This window comes from Chenopodium album, chromosome 18 (assembly GCF_948465745.1).
Source record: "Chenopodium album chromosome 18, dcCheAlbu1.1, whole genome shotgun sequence".
Lineage (NCBI taxonomy): Eukaryota > Viridiplantae > Streptophyta > Magnoliopsida > Caryophyllales > Amaranthaceae > Chenopodium > Chenopodium album.
In genome coordinates this window covers 49,465,900-49,475,384 of record NC_137851.1, presented here as the reverse complement: position 1 = coordinate 49,475,384, position 9,485 = coordinate 49,465,900, and positions in this window count along the sequence as shown.

Sequence of the window (9,485 nt, the reverse complement as noted above, 5' to 3'; positions counted from 1 at the left end):
TCTAACACATCAATAGCCTTAGAAATTTACATGAATCATTGTCAAAAAAAAAAAAATGTCAATGTAGCTATTGTTTTTTAAGTTTATAAATATAATTCTTTGTTTATATATAATTGTTAAATTAATGTCATAGTTTGATAAATAATTTTATAAAATTGTTAAATTAATGTTATAGTTTGTTAAATAATTTTATAAAATCCGTGCGTTGCACGGGACTTTAACTAGTTTCCTAAACTGCAATCATTTTACTGAATATTATTTTTTTTAAGTTGAAGTGAACAGGGCCTTACTTGTCCTAATCCCCTTCTTAAAATGTCGTGTGTCAAAGAGACATGTTTTGATAATAAAACGGAGGGATTAGTGTAATAATTATACTTCCTCCACTTTTATTTAGTTGACACTATTTGACTTCTACACTTCGCACATTACATTTTAATTCGTTTTTGTGATTTATAAATACAATAAAATATAATCCTATGAGATCTTGTTTTAGTCGTCTTAATATCCACTTTTTATAATTTTACGACACTGATAATTAAAGATATTAATCGTTAAAAATATGATTGACAAGCGTGATAATAGAAATGTGTCAATTAAATAAAAACTGAGGAAGTATGATGTCGTGAATGTGGGGGTTCCGGAATAAGAAAAATCAGCACTTGACGCAGATCAGATTCGGGAGTACTAATAATACACATGGATTACGGAGATAAATCACCAACAACTTCATCTCATCTTCAAGAATGAAGCTAGTGATAGTTTGTTGACATTGGTGTGACTTACATGTGTGCACTTTTTTTTGCCATATATAGTGAGTTGGGTTGTTGTTGTGCCAAGGTGGGTTGGTAAATTGGTTTTTCTAATGTTTTCTTATCACTACATTCCAAAATCACGGCTATATCTTTTAAGTTTTTTTTCCCCTTAAATATTTGAGATAAGTTATATTATAATGCCTATTATAATCCTTTTGAGTATTTTCTCAAATAAAAAAAAAACAAAAAATAAATGCATTTAGTGTAGTACGTATAAACGTATATCTGCATATTAATACCAGGCCTTATATAAACGTGTTGCATCTTGCATGTATTAATTTCGAAAATGAGAATCAATGAGTTGAGCAAAACCCTATGCTCGTGATAGACTCGCTCGATTAGCATCCCTAACTGCAATACTCTAAATAGTAGCTAGCTAGATAGTGTGTGTGATGTAGAGCGAGCTTAAGTACAATAAGCAACATTGTGTAAAAATGGATACACACCTAAATAGAATGTTGTAGAAATGCATTATGACATGTAGCATAGATAGAGTAAATTACATTGATGATACAATAAATAATGTTGGTAAGATCCCCATACTACAAGGCATAACGACCAAGATGGACATGAGTATGAGACAGAATCAATGTTGAATAGTGAATAATGTTGTATACTTGGTAAATGTTGTTGATGTACATATTAAATTACAATTACAATTACAATTACAGTTACAATTGAAATTGAATACTTCGTATGTCCGACGCACAGTGATTGTGAGTGTGAGTGGGGCTGGGATTATATAACATTAATAAGCTTCATATGGTGGCTGGGGCGATACAATACAACACCACATACAAACTTGCTATTCGTGTTTATTATATTTTTATGCTTCATTTGATATTTGTTCAACCTCTAACCATTAGTATGTTATTATTAAATTAAGGGAAATTTGCAAATTGCAGCTATTTAAAATTCATATTTCACAAATTGCAGCCCTTTTTAAAAAAAAAATTGTAAATTGCAACCCAAAAGTTCGTATAAATTGTAAGTTGCAGCCCGATTCAACTTTTTCATTTGTTTATCTGTCGAAAAATCTTCGGTTAAGGTTTTAGGGGTCATTTTAGCCCTTAAATAATGTAAATGCCTCGTTTTGCGCAACAAAAATGTATCGATTTGTGGGAAATTGTAAAAATGAGACACTTATGTTAATTTTTTGTTAATTCCGAGCTCAATTCGGTTCCCTAAGCCCTAAAATGGCCCCTAAAACCTTAACCGAAAATTTTTCGACATGTAAACCGATGAAAAAGTTGAATCGGACTGCAATTTACAATTGGACAATTTATACGAACTTTTGGGCTTCAGTTTGTAATTTTTTTTTAAATGACTGCAATTTGCAAATTTTCCTTAAGTTAAATATACTTTTTGTACTTTAGTTTCCAATATGAATATTTGTAAGAGTATTTCTCTCACCAAGCTAAGCATGAAAGATTGCACTTCAAATGTTGACGTTAAAGTTGGGGGTTTAATTTTTATTGGAGACACTTTGAGGATGAGGATCCCTTATTCTTTCATAGTTTCACTCTTCCACTCACTTTTAAAGTGTTTGGCTTGCAAGTACTGAATCAAATATATATATATATATATATATATATATATATATATATATATATATATATATATATATATATATATGATATGCTAAAGGGGAGTTTGGCGAATGAGATTTTAAAGTTTAAATTAATTAAATATAAAATATTATCTTTTGAGATTATGACTTTTATCTAAATATATAATGAATAAGAAGAAATTCACAATTTATTTAATATAAAAATATTAAATGATATACTACAAAAATGAATAAAATAACAAATTTTATCTCATAAATACAAAAAAATATTTATTTTAAAAAATACAAACAATGAGTTTTTTCTCGAGTTTTTAGAGAGCCAAGTAGGATTAAATTTTCTTAAAGCGCCATGTAGGATTATAAATTTTAGTTATATACAATTAAATAAGAAATTTGTCATTTTTTTAGAATTAAGTAATTCGATCTAATGCCATGGAAGTAAAATTGGTGAATGAGATTTTAAAGTTTAAATTAATTAAATATAAAGTATTATCTTTTGAGATTATGACTTTATTTTAAAATAAAAATATCAAATGATTTATTACGAAAACGAATAAAATAACAAATTTTATCACATAAATACAAAACAAAATATTTATATTAGAAAATACAAATAAACCGTGCATCGCACGAGTTTCATCTAGTTAAAATATAGTTGTGGAGGTATTTGTATTTGTGGTAGTTGTTGTTAGATGTGAAGATAAATAATTAGAGCATGAGTGTTCGATAAAGTAGCTATTATCTAAGCTACCTATTACATTTTAAAAATAAATAAATAAATAAATAAAACAAAAATTATAAGGTATAGAAAACAAATTTTAATTAAAAGCTTCCACCACTACTAAAAGATACCCCACACACTATATTGTTAAACGTTAAATTTTTGTAAAATTAAAGTATACGTAGTTAACTTAAACAAATTATTAAAATCTACTCAAAAGCAAAAGCTAAATACACCTATAAAAATAATAAATGTGAGGTCTTTTAATAGACTCATCAAATAGTTCCAGTAAAAAAGGGGTAAGTTTAGCACTATATTGTTCAATTCACATGATCTAATTTGTTCTGATTTTTTTCTCAATTAATCATATTTTGACCTTATTTCTTATTAAATCGTAAGATAAAAAATTGTCAAATAAGATGTCATTATATTTATATTAATGTGCATGCACGTTACAAGTATTAATTAAAATCTTAGGATAAATGTTACAAAAGTTAAAAATTGAGATACTCTATCACTAAGATGAAGAACAATTGATCACATGAAAAGTGTGATGGATGAACAATCTCTGTTAATTTCTTATTATGATTGATACTTCCTCGGTTTTAATTTTTTTTTTCTTTTAAACTTATAAGCACACTTTTGACCGAGAAGATACAATAAGAAATGAGTAAATATGTTACGATTAAAAAAAAAAAATTTACTTTAATAATCTCAATTATTGACGATTTACTTTTAATAATCCTAATAACTATTTAAGGTTTATTATCTAATAATCCCATCTATGGGGTTAGTTTGCCTTTCGTAATCCCAATTTGTTATAGCAGGTAACCAATTCACGTGTCAGCACGTGATTGGTGTAAAATTTTAAAAAAAAAATAATAATAAAGGAAAAAAAAAACAAAAATCCTCACAGCCACCACCCTCCCCTCCCGCCACCGCAAAGCCCAGAGCCAGCCCCCAGCCTGCCGACCGTCTCCCCTAACCCTCGAAAACGACAGGCGCCCTGACCCCCTTCCCGACCTATATTCCTCTCTCTCGCCTCTTCTATCAGTTGACACGCCGACAAACCACCCTGAAATCCCAGCCTCAACCCCGTAAAACCCTACCTACGCCGGAAAACCACCTAACTACCCTGAAAACCCAACTCCAACCCCAAAAACTCCACCATTAGCCCCGAAAACCCCCCTATCCATGTCGAAAAGTCGAAAATGGGAAAGAAAACTTCTAGTTCTGTAATTTGACACGCAGGTGTTTCGGGGATTAGGGAGGTAGGATGTCTCCGGCCGACCGGTTTGAAAATTTCACCATACACCTAGTGTACCATGAGTATGGTACACCTAGTCATAATACTAAGGTTATTAAAAAAAAAAAGCGAAAAGAACATTGCATACACATTAAAGTACATGAGCCAAAAAAAAACAAAAGATTTTTTCCTTGATTTAAGGGATTGATTTGTTATTTATATACCTTAATTCATGAAATTGATTTATTATTTACATTTTATACATCAATAAAATACTTTTGGTGAATAGAATTTCATTTTTTTTAAGAGAGAGAAATCGAATTTATATAGAGAGACCATAGTATGTAAGTGATTTATTCGTTGTTGAGTGAAAAGGTATTTTTTTTTTAATTTTTTTTCCAGTTTTTGTGTTATTTTTCTGAGGTTGAAGATGATGTTGTTCATATAATGCTACAAGTTCTTTTATCATTTATTGGATACATATTCTTTTTTTTTTTTTAATTGGAATGGAATATGTTCATTAAATCTGATTAATATGTTCTTTGTATATGAACTATATGTTCCTTACATTATAAACAATGTACTTTAATATATGTAGATTAAAAATGTTCTTTGTTGGGTTTCAATAATACAAATTATGTTCTATTAACTTAGATAATATGGTTTTCTATATTAATATGCGTTTGCTTTAAACCTATATTATTTTGGGTATTATTTTTTATTTTTTATTTTTTTAATTTTATATCATTGTGCTCTCTTGTTTTATCCCATATTCTTTTGGTAATAGTGAAAAAATATGATTAATTTTTGTACATAAAATTTTAAATTTTGAATTTTTGAAATTTGAGGATGAAATTTTGAATTATATTTGGTAGAAAATAATCTTAGATAGAGAAATTCTCGAGAACTTAATATTTTGAAATGATTTGACATTAAATGCGTGGTAAAAATCAATTAGTGACTATCGATTTATCTATTTTTAAAATTAGTTTCTCAGAACTTATCATGTTATTTATATTTCGATGATGTGTTTTTTTATATAATTTAATGATGTTCCTTACATTTATATGCTATGTTCTTTCCGTTTTAATCCGGGTGTACCATGTGCATGATATACCTGGGTGTACGAACCAACCATTGGGATTATTAGATAATAAACCTTAGTTGGGATTATATATTAAACGTAAATCATCAATAGTTGGGATTATTAAAGTGTATTTTTCCTTAAAAATATAATACTCCGTATTCTAATATAAGCAAATCTAACAAAATTCTACTTGTATACTTCCTTTGTTCCACATGTATAATGTATTGCAACAAGGATGAAGTTACGCATCCCAAATCCCATTTTATATGTTAAATATTTATAATTATATATGAGTAAAAAATTTTAAAAAATTGATATTGTGAAATAAAGTATTTACGAGACGAATCTAACAAGATCTCACATAACTATATTTTACTTTACGTATTAATCATAATATGAAGTCAAACAAACGTGATGAATAGTGAAAAAAGTATAGTTGTTGCAATATTACTAGAACAGAGTAGTACATCTATTTTTTATTTTATTTTTTATCTTTTACATATGTGTTGATTTTGACTTTATGGTAAACTATTGAAAATTTTGATAATAAATAAATCTACTGTTTCTTTATAGTTACAACATTGCCCTAAAATAAAAATGTCACAATAATTGCAATACACTACTATAAAAGGAAGGTTTTTATAATGAAAATCGTACAATTACCTTTATTGAAAATTTTGATAATAAATAAATCTACTATTTCTTTATAGTTACAATACTTTCCTAAAATAAAAATATCGTGATAAAGCTAGTTAAAATTAGCAAACACGATCACCTTCAACTTTCAGCTTTTCTCCTAACACGGCCTAGATGTATCTTCATTTCCATCAAAATCTCACATGTATATTATCTCTCGTAAATTAAGGAAAATTTATGCTCAAAATTTTACTCAAATATTGACAATGAGGTATAAAAAAAAAAAAGGAGTTATTAACTTATTATTGCCGAGAATACACTGCATCTTTTGTCAGCTGGTCTAATTGATGTAGTTGAGTTTATAATTCTTTATACTTGGTACGTATTTATTATTGACATACGGATTAATGTATTTATATTTATTGGACAACCAATAATTGATCTTATCATTGATGATTTTCCTTCATAATAAATTAATAATGATGCTGTAGATAGAAAACATTTGGCCATTTCATAAAAAAGTGTTGAAAACTACGTAGTAGATTGATACTCCACTTGATAACACTGCAGATTGTATGGAAACTTCAATATACAGTAAATAACATGCAATCCACCACGCACTCTGATACACTTATGCATTTTTTTTTGAGGGACACTTATGCATTTTATTCATATGAAAGTGCCAAAAACTTATTAAAATACGGGGTATAATCTAACGTGTTATTTTAAAAAATTAAAAATCTTTGTTCCAAAAAAAAAAAAAAAAAAAAAAAACAAACATAACAAAATTCACAAAGTTATAATCAAAAACACCAAAACCAACTTGTCAAGCTAAGGGTCTGTTCTAATTTACTTAAAACAACTGAATTGAAGTGGAATGAGCTGAACTGGACTGTTTATGAGAGAAGGAAATTAGGAATTGAACTAAACTAAATTGAAGTGAAGTAAAATTAAGATGAACAGAACAGGCGAGTACGATGAGAATGCCTTGGTCTATATGGATTTGGTTTGAATACAATTAAATTTAACACGTTGGTCTTGTTTGGTTTAGAATTAGTAAGATTTTAAAATTCTTAAGTAGTGCACCCAAACTCTACACATATGGCTAATCTATATAGGCATAGAGACTCAAAAACCTGAATCGAAAGAGTGTAACGAGTCTAGGGTCTGATCTAACCGTTTTAAATGATTTTGAACCATTACTATTTTTTGAATGTTTTTTTTTTTTTTTTTTTTTTTTTTGCTTTTGTTAATTATTGCCTTGTTTGATAAAAAACTTTTTGGAAAGCTTTAAGGTTATTGAGTTCTATTAGAGGTTTGACTATTTTAAAAAGTTGATTTGGATGTTTGATAACTATTTTTTTTTTTACACCACTTGTAACTAGTTTAAATAGCCTTTTGGGCTAAAAAAAAACTCTTTTAAAAGAAACTCATTATAAAAGCATTTTGAAGTTAGTTGATTGAAAAGTTAGCTTGTTGGATATAAAATACACTGAAATAGTTAATAATTAACAGTTATATATTTACCAAACTGTTTTACACAATCAGCTATTTACAACCACCTAATACAACCAGCTATATCAATCACTATCAGCTAATTAACAAATAGTGCATTGTCAATTTTGGTAACAAAAAGAAAAAGAAAAATCTTGTTATTTTATATTTTGAGGAAATTGCCAATAACAAATTAACAATTGTTACCTCTGTTATACAATAATTGAAAATTTGACATAATACGACTTTTTGTACAAAATTTTAATTACAATCTTACCATGTATTATTTTTGCTAACATAAAAATTCAAAGGTTGTTATGTAAAATGTTGGTAAAATAATATTATTTCCGATCCTGAAAGTTCGACCCACTGACTATTCCTCTGGTCAAAATAAAACAACTTTGACCACATATTACAATTTATACAATAGAAATAAATTAGAACGAGGGATCTTATTAGATTCCCCTTATTATATAATTATCAAATATCAACTTTTTATAATTTTCACTTATATATAGCCGAAGATATTCATGGTAAAAAATGTTCATTGAAAATTGCGTAAATGCAAAATGATTCGAAGTTTCAGAAAAGGAGAGAGTATTAATATGTTTAGCTTTTCATAATGTTATTTCTTTTGACAGGAGCTGTATACGATTTATACTAATATATATTTTCATATATTATTGATGATGGTCAAACTTAATTATTCGTTGGCAAAAATGCATGATCAAATTGTGTGAATCAATTGAATTATTTTGAAATGAAGGGAATGTGTTAATCAAATTTTTAGTTATACCTTATGTATTATTTGTCACATTTGCGAATATTGCAATACCTAATTTTGGATTTTAATACATTTTATTATTCATGTAAATATAAAGATGATCCAAAATTGATATCATGTAAAGGAGAAAAATGAGTTTTTAGGGCTTTATGCATAATTTCTAAACCCCCTCCCCCCCCCCCCCCCCCAAAAAAAAGAAGTCATTTTGATCTAAGATCATGTTTGGTAAGAGTGATTATTGGATTGATAACGAATTTAATTAAACCATTATTGTTACCTATTGTTTGTTTAGAATGATTGTGTAACAGTGGCTCTGTTTGGAGGTAGCGGTTAGCATCGTTTTGACTAGTCAAAACACTACCAGAAAAAATTTGAGAGTGTTTGGCAAGGTAACGATTCTAATAGCGGTTAGCGATAAAGGTAGCGTTTAGGTAACTTTTCTCAAACGTTAAAAATAGTAGCGTTTGAAAGTAGCGGGTAGCATTTGACAGCTTTTTATTACTTTTTAAACAAAATTCATATGAATTTTGATATATTTTAGTATTGTAACTGCTACTTTTGCCAAACACTCATACTATCAACCGTTACTTTGACAGCTAACCTCTATCCACTACTAATTGACCGCTACTCGATACCTTAACAGCTACCCGCTACTCGACCGCTAAAAGCTACCCACTACCGCTACTTTTGCCAAACAGGACCTTCATCTATTTATTATTTCTCTAAAACCTAAGATAATAATTACCTTTACCTTTCTCAAATTAAAAGAAAGGAGTTAGGTTTAGGTGATTCATTTCATAAAACCAAACAAATGAAAAGTAGGAGTTAAATAATTCATTTCATCTGTCTTATTTATTTCCTTTCCACTCCATTCTCGATCAATATTCATGCCAAAAAATACTTATATTCTTCAATCTTGAGACTATATATCGATTCGTTATCCCATACAACTATACACTTGTACCATACATATCTATACATACCAATATACCATCCATCCAAAATTAACCCAAAATAATCACAAGAAATGACACCCGACAAATGAACCGAAAGCAAGGGCATAATCGTAAAATCATCATCACCCCTTCAAAACAATTTCGTTCTCCCTCTGCACGCTCTTTTTATAAAAAAAACA